This window comes from Lissotriton helveticus, chromosome 7, assembly GCF_964261635.1.
Source record: "Lissotriton helveticus chromosome 7, aLisHel1.1, whole genome shotgun sequence".
NCBI lineage: Eukaryota > Metazoa > Chordata > Amphibia > Caudata > Salamandridae > Lissotriton > Lissotriton helveticus.
The window spans coordinates 463605701-463622032 of NC_136068.1; positions in this window are offsets into that span (position 1 = coordinate 463605701).

A 16332-nucleotide genomic window follows, 5' to 3' on the forward strand; every position below is an offset into this window, starting at 1 on the left:
GTGAATTTGAAATTTGGAGGTTCCTCTCCGGAAAAAGAGCAGGAAATGTGTATTTTTATGCCAATGCGTAATCATTTTTTGGGGGGAAATCCACATGAAGGTGGGCCTTGCCTTGCATGTTGAGATCTTCTCAGTTACCCATATGAGCTTTGCATCGTGTATGCAATTAGATATGTTTGTATACGTGCCCTTTCAGTGTTTGCCACTTACTATCACAAAGGCAGCAAAGAATTCCTGTTCATTATCCCTCCTTGAGGCTCTAATCTGGATTTCTCACAACAGAGACACAGCAAACAAAAACCGAAATAAGTGGCCATATTACAATCATTTTGAATCTATTTAGTGCACAGGCATGTCCAGCATGTTTGCCTTTTTATATAATTCATAAACCAAGACACTTCCTTTCACAAAGGCCAAACACAAAAGCAACCATGATCAAACTACAGGCATCAATGCTCTAAGACCAACGGTTACACACAACGCTTTGGGACAGTTTGATGTGCAAATATTTGGGTGGCGGCGGCAAAAATGACACAGGCAGAGCACTGGTGAGGCAGTTTAGGGGATCACTGTAGGATGTCCATGGCCGGCTTTAGCGCTGGTGGAGCCTGGTGCGACAATCTCTTCTAGCGCACCCTCCTCTTCCTCTGCTTCCCTCACTACCACCAGCAAAAGTGTCCCTCATCTCTACAGAGCCCCTTTCTCACATACATTTAATTTGTTTTAAGCTCTGGTAAAAGCTGGCTTTACTAATCCACTCAGCCATCCGCATAAGTGGAGAAGTGTGGCTCAATGGTTAGAGCGGCAGACCCTGATGCAGAGGTCTAGCCCGGGACCAGGGTTCAATTCCCCGCCTCGGCGGGTCTTGGGCTCAAAATTCCATAGACCTGATAATTCTCGCCTCGGTGCCTATTCCAATCATGGAGTCCCACTCTGCAACTCTGGGCAATAGCTTGCTTAATCTCCACAATGGCCCCCACAACACTAAGGATGCCTGGCCTCCACCTTGGGGGTGCCCAGGAGTGGACACCTCACAGGGAAAGCCAGGATGGGTTTCACAGCGGTATTCGTACAAGCGCCTTGAGACCCTTGCGGGTGAGTAGTGCGCTATACAAGTATCAATTTACATTTTTACATTTACATAAAACACAGATCTGTTCTTTGTGGCAGGCATGTTAACACTCTGCACTACTTTATGCTAGTCAAAACTGCCACCAGACAAAATTCTGATCTCTCTCTCTCTAGCAGGAACATTAATCACAAAAGTTAGGTTGACTATTTTTTTGCTGCCTGAAAGATGGACACAAAAGGAATTCTGGAGCAGGAGCTTTTAAATCTTAAATTATTGCAAAACACAATGCCCTCCGTCTGAGGTCAGTGCGTGCCTTCCAAGTCAGCGCCCAGTGCGGCTGCACCGGTCGTACTGCCCTAAAGCCGGCCCTGATGTCCCTCGTGCGAGCATTCAGTGAAGTGCATCAGCCAAGCAGTGGTAAATATTAACAGAAACATAGACATGTTCATTAAAGGTGTACAAGAAGCATGATGTACAATGAAGTGTAACCAATGTGCAGTAAGGAGACACATTGCTATGTCAGAAACTGCTCCACTTCAGAAGTGAGCAACTTATCTAGTCCTGTTTCTTTTTTTTTGTTTGTTTATCATTTGAAAGATGTCCTGTTTCTTTTTGACCTGTAATAATTTTACAATAATAAATGCAGCTCTGTTAGTCTCCCCCCAAAAAGAACCAAAATCTCAGGTCTGGATTGGCAAACAAGAAAGGCATTTTCAGTCATTTGAGTTTGGGACATATTAAAAAAAAAAAAACCCAGCATATTTTGTTCAGTAATCTATGTATACAGATAACATATAGCTATCAAACAAACAATCACAACTAATGTGCAGATACGTAAACACCGGCCTCTTTCAAGAAGCCCCATCACCTTTAGGCAGACATGAGTTTTGGGCCAGCAGCATTTTGCATACTGAGGCTCTTGAGCCTATACTTATAATGGTAAAAGGAAAAACTGCAAATCACACAATCCAAATTTTTGTTGGTCATTCACAGCCACGACCGGTGACGGGTGGAAAATATTGATCTTTGCTTGTGTACCAATGAATACAGATTGCTGTTGATTATTCCTGGATTCCTGGTGTGGGTTCTGGGTGATTGTCCTCGTTCGGCCAGCCACCAGTTGGGGTTCCATGGTGTGGTATTCTTGCCGAAGATCACTACTTCTGTCTTGTCGGTGTTGAGGTTGAGGTAGTTGGCTTTCTTCCAGTCAGTGACTTCTGTCATGCAGCCTGTTTCTTGTGTTGGGGATCTTGTCCGAGAGGGAGAGTATGAGTTGAGTGTTGTCACATAGGAAAGAATGTTCATGTTGTGTGCACAGATGACCTTGACCAGAGGGATCATATATGCGAGGAAGAGGGTGGGGCTGAGAGATTAACTTTGAGGCACTCCACCTGTGAGTTTGCAGGCTTTCACAGAGTAAAGAGGCAAGCTGACATCTTGTGTTCTATCCGTTAAGAAGGAGCAGATCCTGCAGGTACATGGATGCATGCACCTGATGAGGATGGGTGTGAGATAGTGTCAAATGCTGTAGAAAACTCCAGGAGAATGAGGGCTACCGTGTTTCCTCGGTCAAGGATCATGAGGATGCCTTCTGTGGCAGCGATGAGTGCTATGTCTGTATTGTGGTTGGGCCTGAATCCAGATTACGTGGTGTACGGCAGCTGGTGGTGAGGTGTTAGTTGATTAGTTTCTCTAAGCTCTTTGCCGTGTAGGATAGGCAGTTGATGAGTCTGTAGTTGTAAAGCATGGCTGGGTGAGTAGACAGTTTCTTGAACAGGGGCATGTTTCCAGGTGTCTGGGAATGTGGGTGAATCGATGTAGTTGTTGAAGATGGGTGACAGAGCATTGCTGATCAGAAGGAGCCTTTTGGTGAAGGCGTGGTGGGGACAAGGGTTGGATGGAGCCTTTGAGTTGATAGTCTTCATGGTATCAAGTTCAAGTTCAAAAGACTTTATTCGGTTATATTGCATAAATAACCATAAAAGTACATAAAATCACAACAATTTATACAATCATCATAATTAAAATCTCAGAACGAGCAAACCAATATATGTCATAGGCTCCTAACTAAAATTTTACATAATTATCGTCTTCCGCAGATAAAAAACACTTTTTAAAAAAGCAGAGACAGATGCCACTGAAAATATATCGTCCAGTTTTAGTAATGCTAGAAAAGCAGGGTGGCACTGTCTCACATTCATATATTTCAAAAAGGGCAAGGTCCACCTTTTTCTTGATAATAAATAAAACCTGCAAAAGAATAAAATATGAATATCCGATTGGGTGGACAAATCATCACATGGGCATTTACTAATACCCTTGGTCCAGTCATTGGTTACAGGAAAACTCAACAGCCTAAACAGTATCCCAAATCTAAATCGAATCAACAGAACCCTTTCGTGATCTTTCATCTGTAAAGTTAGATATGGCTGAATAGCCTTCGGTGTTAAAATCAATTGGTGAGAGATCACAGTCTTTTTTGACAGCTCTGTTTGGTCTCTTTGATTCTCTAAGAAGGTTAGACATAACTTTTTTAACGTCTTTCTAGGGATCTTGGACATCGTCAGAGGGTCATCATAGAATTCAGGATGATCAATGCTACCACAGAATGACTTAATGTAGCACAGCCATTTCACCCTTTGCACACCGTGCAATTTCAGGGCATCCCCCAAAATGAGGCGGTTCAGGTGACACTCGTCAGTGGTCCATACCCTGTGCCACAAGAGAATCGGTTGGGCCTTGATTAAGTCTTCCAGATATGGGATGCCCAGTTCAAAGTGACAGTTATGGCTAGACATACTCTCAGGTACGGCTAGGAGGTATCTCAAAAAGTCATTTTCAGTCAGCTGTAAACTAGTGACATTTTGAGTTACCCCAAATACCCGCCCGTAAGTTGCCACCGCAACACAGCTAGCTTTATAGATACATAAAAGCTCCTTGACCGTATTTTTCCCCATCTTTTTGCTAAATGATTTAACTTAACAAATAGCAGGTTTCTACCTTTAACTGCACTACTCCATTGACCTGTACATTCAAACAAGATCCCCAAATATGGAAATGTTGGAGTATGGTCTAGTGGTTTGGAGCCAATAAACATAGTTCTTTTCCTCTGATTCGCTCTTCCACCACAATTCATGGAGAAAGTTTTGGTGCAGTTTACCTGCAGATCTAAATTGGTCATGAAGGTGGTAAAGGAGGTGATCATTGTTTGCATGGCTATGGGGGTTCTTGCCATCAGGACAGCATCATCTGCATAAATAAGAGCAGGTATTCGACGAGTTGAAACAGTTGGCATATCTATGCAGTCCTGGAGCAAAGTTTCCTCCAAATCGTTAATATAAATGGAGAATAGAAAGGGGGCAAGGACACATCCTTGCCTCACTCCCCTTGCAATGTTAAACATTCTAGAGCACTCCCCACTTTTACCATATCTGATCATTGCCCTAGCCCCATTATACAATTCTCTTAGAAATTTAATAATGTTGTCCTCCACTCCCAACCTGGTTAAAATTAGCCATAATTTGCCATCATTGACACAGTCAAAGGCGGATGTCAGATCTACAAATGTTAAAAACAACCTTCCTCCCTTAGCCTTAGTATATTTCTCTAATAAAATAGATAGGTTAAGTCCTTGGTCGATGGTTCCTACTCCTTCTCTGAAACCATATTGAAGGTCTCTAATGATCTTGTGGTCACCCACCCATGTGTGCAGTCTGTCTAGTATGACCCTTCCAATAATTTTAATTGTCGAGTCGAGCCGGGATATGGGCCGGTAACACGCACAACTCGCCCTGTCCCCCTTTTTAAAAATGAGTACAATGGTTGATTTATACCAGGTGCTAATCAATCCTACTGAGCAAGCAGCATTAAAGGTTCTTGTAAGCAGTTGTGCCCATAGTGATACATTATTTTTAAAAATGTCCACCGGGACACCATCAGGGCCAGGTGCCTTGCCCCCTAGACTTGAGTTAATACCCTTAATGACTTCTTCCAAGGAAAAGTTAAGGTTCAGCCCTTCATTGCTCGTCTCCCTCTCAGTTCGCTCCCTTGGTATGTCACAATGGTTGCCTCTGTGCTATAAAGTGTTTCAAAGTGTCTAACCCATTCATCCTCAGCGACCGCGATCTCAATCCGGCCCTTTGTATTATCCTTAAAATATGGCGCATTAACTGCCTTCCAAAAGGCCGTCATATCCTTTAATTCAGAGGCCTCTATTAGGGCTGTCCACGCTTCCCTCTTCAACGAATCCCTTCTAGTTTTAAGTGCAGATTTATATTCTTTACGAAGGTCCCTAATATGAGTCTGATTTCTATCATGCCTGCACAAAGCCTGTTTCAAATTCTTGTGTGCCTTACTGCACATTTTTATCAAACCAGCCCCTAGACTTCCTCAGATTATTCTTATTCTTTGCATTAACCCACAGTCCATCCTTGATACATGTCGTTATTTTTCTAAAGTTATTAATAATAACAATATCATCAGAGGCCATGTCCAGGCAGGCAGTGAAACACGTATTACAGGCGTTAATTAGGTTACACAGAAACTCATCAGGTATCACCTTAGACCATTTTAAAGCGTAGCGATTCTGCCTAGCGATTCCAATATCTCTAGAATATGTCACTGGTGTGTTATGCACAATAACCCGTGGGTCTGATATTACTACCCTAATAGGGAAATGGTCACTAAGGGGAGTTTCTAGTACATTATAGCTGGCGACACTGTCCCCATAACACGAGGAAATCAGGATGTAGTCAATAGTGGAGGATAGTCCCCTGCCATTAAAAGTAGCAGAGAAAGGTACTTCCGGGTTACACAGTTCATTTGAAAACCCTAGATCATTCATAAACATAATGCTCAAAGTGCGACTGTGTGGTGTCCCTATCCACCGTTAAACCACAATTCCCTGCTCCAGCTCTGTTACAAAGGGCACAATTAAAGTCGCCCCCATATAACAACAAATTGTTTATGATTGCAGCTAATTATGCTGTTAAGTTTGGAGCTCAGGGTTTTAAGCACAGCGAGCAAATCTACTGTAGGGATATTATTATAGAATGTAAAAAAGATGAGCTGGGAGTACATATATTTTCTTTCTCGTGGTAATATTTAATCACAGTTTTGTCATCACAGATCACACAGTTTTAACATCACAGTTTCAATGATAGAAAAACAGAACAAAGAATATTTTGTGTTGATCTTAATATGGTCAATCTTTCTCTTTACAGCCGACGCGTTTCGTCCTGGAATTAGGACGTCATCAGGGCTAAACCTATTATTTTCACAATCTTTCCAGTGTCTGCGAGCCTTCAAAGTTTTTAACCGTCTGCAGCTCCCTCCGTCAACCTTTTATTTTCTTATCGATCTTCTCTTTCCTACCCTGGATGTATCCGCCGTATGTCCAGCCTTTAGTTCAGCAACTATATACCTCACAAAAAGGGCTTCTTCAATAATAGCGCCCTATGATATCAATATTCTACTCGCACATCATTTCTTATTAAGCTCAGAATCAGATAGATAGGAGCCTTCTCTTCTCTCTGACCGCCCGGGTTCGATAAATCCCGATCGAACCCGGGCGGTCAGAGAGAAGAGAAGGCTCCTATCTATCTGATTCTGAGCTTAATAAGAAATGATGTGCGAGTAGAATATTGATATCATAGGGCGCTATTATTGAAGAAGCCCCTTTTGTGAGGTATATAGTTGCTGAACTAAAGGCTGGACATACGGCGGATACATCCAGGGTAGGAAAGAGAAGATCGATAAGAAAATATAAGGTTGACGGAGGGAGCTGCAGACGGTTAAAAACTTTGAAGGCTCGCAGACACTGGAAAGATTGTGAAAATAATAGGTTTAGCCCTGATGACGTCCTAATTCCAGGACGAAACGCGTCGGCTGTAAAGAGAAAGATTGACCATATTAAGATCAACACAAAATATTCTTTGTTCTGTTTTTCTATCATTGAAACTGTGATGTTAAAACTGTGTGATCTGTGATGACAAAACTGTGATTAAATATTACCACGAGAAAGAAAATATATGTACTCCCAGCTCATCTTTTTTACATTGTAGGTCAGTATAGGGTTGGACGGTGCCCTAGGAACTGGTAGCAGTACAACTCAATATACTATAATTAAACTATCCCTCAGAGTGCACCCTAGGACACCCTACGTCGTCCCCTCTCTTTTTGAATAAAATATTATTATAGAAGTTTACAATCAAAATACAAAAGGTGTTATTCATATGTAGCCCAACTATGTGGTAAAAACAATTATGATAAAAAATCTCAATATCTTTACAGTTAAAACAGTTTGAAACGTACGTGCAGAGCCCCCCCTTCGCTCTGCCATGTACTGAACCTATGGCTGGGGTGAATATAGTTTTAAAACCATTCATATGGTACTCTTCTTTGGCCCATGTCTCCTGCAAGCATATAACATTGCAGTTATTAATTAGTTTAGACAAAAACGGGTTGTCTACTTTAGCTCTAAGTCCAGCAATATTCCAAAAAGTAATGGTCCATTTATCCCTAGTTCCTCCATTTAAGCCTGCATCGGAGTTCCCAACATTCTCAGCAGAAGATACTGATATCCCCCCACCTGGGCCTACGTCCCTCGTAATGATAGCATTACATTTTTCAGGGGATTTGAGTTCTGTGATAGCCCTACAGGGTTCTAATCTCTCATATACAACATGAGTATGTAATATCCCCCCAATTGGAATTACATCCCTTATAGTTGTGCCATCTGGGCTTTCAGAGCAACCCAGCTCTGTTCTAATCCTATCAGGTTTCACTTTTCCAAGGGATTCCAAGTTACCCTGATATACCGTTATTTGAGGATTCAAAAAGTTGTCAAAACTATTCACATTCTCAAAGCATGGCTGGGTGAGTAGACAGTTTCTGGAACAGGGGCATGTTTCCAGGTGACTGGGAATGTGGGTGAATCGATGTAGTTGTTGAAGATGGGTGACAGTGCTTTGCTGATCAGAAGGAGCCTTTTGGTGAAGGTGTGGTGGGGACAAGGGTTGGATGGAGCCCTTGAGTTGATAGACTTCATGGTATCAGTGATTTATATGGTGGTGATGGCAGGCCACAAGGTCAGGGTTTGTTCATTGGCTGTGATGGGAAGTTGAGTTGTCAGGATGATTTGGTACATCTGAGGGTCAAAGTTACTGTACATGGGGGTGATTTTGTTACAGACAAATTCTGATAACTTGTTGCAAAGGGCTTGTGAGGGGGTGATGTTGCTGGAGGCGACAGGAGGCACAGTGTAATCTTTGATGACGGTGAAGGTTTCCTTGCTGCTATTAGTGTTGGTGTTGATACGATCTGCAGGAGCTTGGTGTTCCATATCGACTGGTGGTAGTGTCTTAGGATTGATTTGAATATGTCCTTATCTGCAATGTCTTGACTTATTCTCCATTTGCTCTCCAGCTGCTTGTAGTGGCGTTTCACCAGTTTGAGTTTCTCTTTGTACTAGCTGGCCTGTGGCCGGGCTCCTGCTGTTGGGTTGTGCTTGAGGGAAGCCAGGGTGTCTGTGGATATTGTGAATGAGCTGTTGAGGTTCTTGATGGCATTCAGCAAGTTGCTGGTGTGCTCACACGGAAGCCCACTCCTCTTCTGAGATGCTTTCCCAGCTGCAGGAGGCAGTTCTGGTGATGGTAGGTCTGTGGTGGTGTGGGATGGGTATTCTGAAACTGACAAGGGGTGTAGTCTGTCCAGGTTAAATCTGCTGGCTGTTCGACTGCGATGTTGCTGAATGAGCAGAAAACCAGATCCAGTAGGTGTCTGGTGGTATGGGTGGGCTCAGTAACATGCTGAGTGAGGCCAAGGTTTCTAAGGATTTTTTGTAGTATGTATTAGTGCAGTTCTCGGTGAAAGTTAAGGTCTAAGAGGAAAATGAAGGTGCTGACGTTGATGGTGAGTTGTGCAGCAAAGTCATTAATGTCGATGGGGAAATTGGTGCAAGTTGTGGGGGTCTGTATATGGGGGTCCGCCTAGGGAGGATTTAGCACTGATGCATATCTTGAATGTGTGGTGTCCATGTAGCTGGTGGGGGTGTCTGTGTAGGTGGTGCAGCTTTTGGCATCTTTGAATATGATGGCCACGCCTCCACTGGGCTTGTGCTAATGGCCTTGACAATATTGTAGCCACGGGGATGGCTGTAGAAATGTCTGGTGCCAAGGTTGGGATTAATCATGTTTCTGTGAGAAATAGCAGGTTCAGAACGTGGTTGTGCAGTAGGTCCCATATCTCTATGGCGTGTTTGGTGAGCGATAAGGTGTTGCGGAGCATGCATGCAAGTGTGGCGTGTTGTTTGGGTGGTGTTTGGTCTGTGCGTGAGTGGGTGTCTGGCTTGTGTGAGCGAATGGTTTGCTGAATGCTGTTGGTGCGGGAGTGGTGGGTGTAGGGTATGTGAAAGTGCATAAGAACTTGCATGAGATACTTCTGAATGCTCCTTCCAGTGTTCTGTGGTTCAATGTGACAGCAGGAGCTAAGAGCATGGAGGAGCACAGAAGGGTAGCAGTAGGTAGGGAGAGACCCAGGGTTGCTGGCATTAGGCGTGGTCCAGAAATTGACGGGCATATGTGGGCTTGCCTTTTGTCACGCTAATGGCGGGTCTGCGCTGCAGCCTTCATTAAATAGATATTAGGATTAGCACGAAATCCAGTGGGCGGGAAACCAGTAATGTCACTTCCTGTGCAGATGGCTGATGCGAAATCCAGTGATGCCACTTCAAGTGCAGATGGATGATGGGGAATCCAGTGATGTCTCTCCCTGTGCAAATGGATGATGGTAAAACCAGTGATGTTACTTCTTTGCAGATGGGCAGGGGGAACTGAAATCCTCTTGCCTGGCTTCTTCTTTTAAAGATGGTTTTACTGGGGTATCCAGTGATTTCACTTCCTGTACTGATAAATGATGTTAGGCATACTGATTTACTGGCCTCCTCGTGTAAAGTTCCACTTTATAGTCATGCCAAGACCCTCTGTTGGCATCCCTGTGTGAATGTCGAATCAATGTTTTGTGTACTGTGCCTGCTAGTATGACTCCATGTTGTTGGTGAGAGGTATTTAGAAAAAACCTACCATGCTTTACTCTACTTGGGGGCAGGAAACAGTAATAGGCAATATAAGTTCTAGTCAGGTTGTAAGCAGTGGGTGAGCCCAATGTTTCTAATTTGGCCTCATCTCTGCAGAAACTAGTGATCTTTGGACCCTGTTTCTATTTACATGAGGGGTAAGTTTGATACCCACCCTTTTTATCAACCACTATTTGCATATTTATTTTCCTTACACCTGATTTATATATTATTTTACAAAAAGTGAAGGCTTTAAGTGGTTCACATCATTTCCTATTTTGAAGATTAATTCTTCCATATTCCTCCCTTCTTCCAAACTGAATCTGCTATCATATCTGTTTCTCTGTGTCGTGAACCCCATAGAGCCATTCCAGTAGTACTGCTTCTTTATGCACTGTATTACAATATGTGTGATTAAATGACTTCTCTTTTCATAAAAGAAAAACACTGGACTGCACAGTCACTGATGATGCCTATTATTTGGATGAGTGAGCTCTGACTTTTAACCTCCCTGCAACATCTTGGACTACGCACTCCTGCTGCCCTGGGAGTCAAATGCAGTAGGGATATTCTTGGTCCAGTTTGCAACACAATAATAGTACAGATACCAGTGGTAAACAGCCCAAACTACCATTGTTGAGGCTCAGTACACTGCACTTGCACTATGGCATCCTGAACAACTCCTGACAGAAGTTAAAATATTTTTAATTCTAATCTCAGACTTCCTCACATCAGTACATGACACAATCCATCATAAAATGTCAGTCAAGACTGGCAGGTCAATTTTTGCGTCCGGATCACAATAGTTTAAATTTCCCTTTCATGGACACAAAGATGCTTGAGGGGCAAGCTAACCTTCAGAAATTGACAAATGCAACTATTACAAACTGACCCACATTGTCTCTGCTTACAAGTGCAGCATGGACCCTCAGTTGCAAACGAAGAAGTCAATTACCTTCGGTAATCCGTATCTGGTAGAGACAATAACTACAAAACACAGGAGGAAGTAAAGAGGTGTTGATAGAATCACCCTCCAGTCAGATATGCACAAACAAATGGATTCTATCAATGTGTATTCGCTAGAGATTTATTTTTATATTGTAGTTCTGTGAATAGTAGGATGATTGACTCTCTCTTAGGGTGGTAAAGATGAGAGCACAATGTGCTTGTTAAAATACCCCTCACACACAAAAAAAATCCAATAGTGTCATGCTTCATCATTGGGGTCTTCCCGTCCCTCTACGGGGCGGGGCGTGCTACGACCTGACGAACTACGCGGGAGCACTAGTGATGTGACAAGGCTATGTGATAGTGCAGAGTGGTAAGTGTCAGTGAAGTGTAGGGACCTAATAATGTGTGGGATAAAAATAAAAGCTAAAAATCCTCTGGCTAGTGGAAAAAAACAATTTATTCACTTCCCTAGCTGGGGACGTTAAGAAGGGGGTTTTGGGGTAGAGCGAATAGCTACTACCTGGTCAACATGTTTCGTAAGCAGTCCCCTACTGCTTACTCATCAGGACCTTCTAGTGGCCCCTACAAAAAATTAGCTCAGTTGCTAAGTATGGTAAGCCTGTCGTCCTAAAAACTAGCAGTAAAAATAAACTGTTAGTTTTATGCTTCAGGGCATGAGCTGGCCCAGGGGAAGCGTAAAAACTCAAAATTGATGACCTAAATAGGTCTCTGTAAGGAAAAGGGAGAAAAAAGAGAAGAGCACAAATTTTTACCATTGTAACTGTGATTCATCTATAGACACGACATATAAGTAGCGCCACAAGTCCCATGGGTCATTCACATTATTCCCATTTCATAAAGAATGTAATTAAAGCTTTATGGACAGAGTGATGGTTCAATCTGCCATCCCCTGCTCGTTCGTTTGTATTCCGAACATGTTATTGCCCCATATAATTAAGGGCGGATTCATAGTAACACACATGCACATTCATAACTCGATGCACCCATCGGCACACACACAGGGTTAAAAAGAGGAATCCGTTTTTTAGTTTTATGTTCTTTCGATTTCACAACCGGTAATATTGCCTTCTATTTCAATGTTATGCCCGATAATCATTAAAAACCATGACGCACACACAGATTGTTATATCGATAGTCATACATACTGCTGAGGCCGTTTTGGTGTGCCCCATGAGCTGACAGTCGATAGGTGTGTCAACGCGGTAATCTGGAAGGAGAGAAAACCGCGCCCATAGCGTCAGAAACACATACACACAATGCAATGTTTTCCCTGTCTCTTGGACCAGGTGTTTAGAGACGTCTGGCAGGGTCTAGTACTTACAGTGGCCGCGTAAGGATACTACCTTACTTCTATCCGTCCTGCCGCTCTGAAGAGTGCTCGCGTTTGGAGACCGGTGAGTATTTAAGCTTCCCTGGGCGCCGGTCACGCATATGGAGACTAGCGCGCTAACCCAAAATGGCCGCCCCCGATGGAACACGGGGTGTGCTATGTACGGAAGTATTTCTTCCATGTCTATTTCGTTGCCCCTTCGATATTTTAACAGAATCAACAATGTTATTTAATGATTATTAATCAAAGCCAAGAGGTCCTGCCTGATGGTTTTATATTAATGGACCCTTCTTGCTGATAATGCGAGGGGGCTTGCCCAGGGCCCATTATAAACAAATTGACTGATACTAGACGTCCTGAGATCCACAGGGATACTTATTGGTGGCATTGGTCCTGAATATTTCTCAAATTAAAAAATATTTTTATTGTTTTGTACCAATGAGTCATGTTAGCGGCTCCATACCGGGTATTAAGTTATAACACCAAGTAGGACTCTGTTGATGGTAGTTAGAGTCACATGAAAGCCAGACAATCCTGTCCCTCATGAATCTCTATAGGGTGAGTACCGATAGTGTGAGTGGCCCTGGAGGGGAGGGCGTGGTATGTGGTTCTTTGGTGTTGGGCGACAGGGGATTAAGATGGTCTACAACTGGCCCCACGGTATATCATCGTCACTCTGTCCATAAAGCTTTAATTACATTCTTTATGAAATGGGAATAATGTGAATGACCCATGGGACTTGTGGCGCTACTTATATGTCGTGTCTATAGATGAATCACAGTTACAATGGTAAAAATTTGTGCTCTTCTCTTTTTTCTCCCTTTTCCTTACAGAGACCTATTTAGGTCATCAATTTTGAGTTTTTACGCTTCCCCTGGGCCAGCTCATGCCCTGAAGCATAAAACTAACAGTTTATTTTTACTGCTAGTTTTTAGGACGACAGGCTTACCATACTTAGCAACTGAGCTAATTTTTTGTAGGGGCCACTAGAAGGTCCTGATGAGTAAGCAGTAGGGGACTGCTTACGAAACATGTTGACCAGGTAGTAGCTATTCGCTCTACCCCAAAACCCCCTTCTTAACGTCCCCAGCTAGGGAAGTGAATAAATTGTTTTTTTCCACTAGCCAGAGGATTTTTAGCTTTTATTTTTATCCCACACATTATTAGGTCCCTACACATCACTGACACTTACCACTCTGCACTATCACATAGCCTTGTCACATCACTAGTGCTCCCGCGTAGTTCGTCAGGTCGTAGCACGCCCCGCCCCGCCCCGTAGAGGGACGGGAAGACCCCAATGATGAAGCATGACACTATTGGATTTTTTTAGTGTGTGAGGGGTATTTTAACAAGCACATTGTGCTCTCATCTTTACCACCCTAAGAGAGAGTCAATCATCCTACTATTCACAGAACCACAATATAAAAATAAATCTCTAGCGAATACACAGAGACAATAACTAGTCACAGATTCCTCTCCTTTGAATTTCCCCAGGTTTTGAAGATTTTTCGTGAGCAGTACCCCTGCAAGCCGGGAGGTGGTGGCAGTCGGCTCCAAGCAGCATCGTTCGCGCTATAAGTGATGTCCGTGTCACCTATATAGGTGCCACCTCAGCGTGTTGACGTCAGTTACTTTTCATGACTTTCCACACCATTGGCGCGGAGCCATGAAGTGCATCGACACTGGTGTGTCCAAACTGGGGCCCTGAAAGGGATCTTACCTGACCCTAGAAATCTGTCCGCAGAATACGGAAGATGGTTGTGTCGGGAAGGACTCTGCGGTTAGATATTATCTCTACCAGAAAATGAAGTTACCGGAGGTAAGTAACTTGATCATCTGACAAACATCTAGGCACAGATTCCTTACTTTTTAATAGCTACCCAAGCAATACTGTCCCCAGTAGTACGTCTGCCGACAAATTTTAATTAGGAAGTCTTGCAGGACAGAACAAGTGAAATACCTGTCCCTGCAGACCTGATTGTCCAGGCAGTAATGCTTGGTAAACGTCTCAAGGGAAGCCCATGTCGATGTCTGGTAGCTGTCCAGGACTGGGACACCACGTGTTGATGCAGTGGTTGCAGCTTTAGCGCTGGTGGAATAAAACCCTGTAAGCCTTCAGACTGCTGCTTCTTTGCTAGTGCATAGCAGATCTTGATGCAGAGAATGACCAATCGAGAGATCGTCTGTTCCTGCACTGGCTAATCTTTCTTTGCACCAGCATACCCCACGAAGAGTTGGTAGTCTACCCGGAACTCCTGTGTGCAGTCAAGGTAGAATAACGCTCTTTTTGAGTTTAGACGATGGAGTTGCTCCTCTTCCTTAGCGGGATGTGGAAGAGCGTAGAAGGTGGGCAATGCGATCGATTGGCCCACATGAAATTATGTCACCTCTTCCGGTAGGAAAGAGACCCTAGTGCAAAGCACTAGTTTGTCGGGATAAGAATGGAAGCTTGGAAGATAAAGCCTGCAGCCCTCTCATCCTCTGGGCCGATGCATTGGCCACAAGAAAGGCTGTTTTGATGGTGAGTGTTAGACCTGGCACCTTGGCGTGAGTTTCCCTTCCACTTTTTGCTGATGTGCCTCAGATGTTTTGCTGGTGTATGCTGCTCAGGGCTCTGCACCACGGCTAATCCGTGCCGCAGTGCAAGTGCTCCCAAGGTAAAGTGTATCTATAATTGATGTCCATGATTGGTTCATTGGATTTACTATCAGTCCCCAGTAAAGTGCACCAGGAGTGCCAGGGTTTGTGAATGCCAATACTGCTAGAGGGCCTGCAGCGCTGGTTGTGCCACCCACAGAAGCAGCCTTTTAAAATGTGTCTAGGTCTGCCACTGCAGAACCTGCGTGCAGTCTGGTACTGTCATGCTGGCTAGGCAAGTGCACACACTTGCCAGCCCCCAAAACCTTCCCTTGACGTCATGTGAGTCACCCCTATGGTAGGCCCTAGGGCAGGGTGCATTGTAAGTGTAAGGTAGGACAAGCCCTGATGTGTCTGGCATGTCCTAATAATGAATTCCAGCCAATTTCGTTTTTCACTATTGTAAGGCTACCTGTTCTCTTAGGCCAAGATGGGCTGCTGGAATTATTACACCCTATAATCCCAGCAGGCTCAGGGAACATGGTAGAAAATAAAGTTTAGTATGCCTGAACTCAGAATAATAAAATACTTCTTTTAGTAAAGTTTACTTTAATATCCTGTGTTTGCAAATGCTACTTTTAGAAAGTTAGTGTTTGCTTGCCTAACCATTTCAGCCCGCCTCTGCTGTGTGTGTGTATCTGCTGTCTGGGTTGTGTGATTGACAAGACTGGGGATGACAGGTGGTGAATGGAGGGATTACACCAGAATGAGTGGTGGGAGTGCCCCTTGACTCTGAATAGGGCTGTGCTCTGCCACCACAATGCTGGCTCCGCCCCCTGGGGAGCGACTGATGACTCTGCCTGCACCTGGCCCAGGAAGGGGGAGGACTGTCATCAGGGTGCTCCTGACTGTACTTGCCAGCTGAATGCTGGCTCCACCTCCTGCCGAGCGTCTAATGGTCTTGCCCCTCAAACTGAAAGGAAAAGCTAGGAACAGCACAACAGAGTGCTTCAAAACTTTAATGGATTATGCAGAGGCCCCCCTGGCCAGAAAAGACAAAAGAAACTGAGTATAAATATAGGAGCCCTGCTCCTAACAAACTAGATCTGCTTCAAGCCAAGAAGAAGCTCTGCCTGAGGAGGAGGCGCCGGGAAAGCTGTAAGGAGGAAGACTGTCCCTCTCCTGGGGACTGGCCTGCAGTGGTGACCTTGCTGCCAAAGGAGAGCAGAGAGGAACCTTTAAAAAGACTTGCTGCATTTTTTATCTACAAAGAACTTGTGCTTTTCAAATTATCTCCAAGGTCTTGTA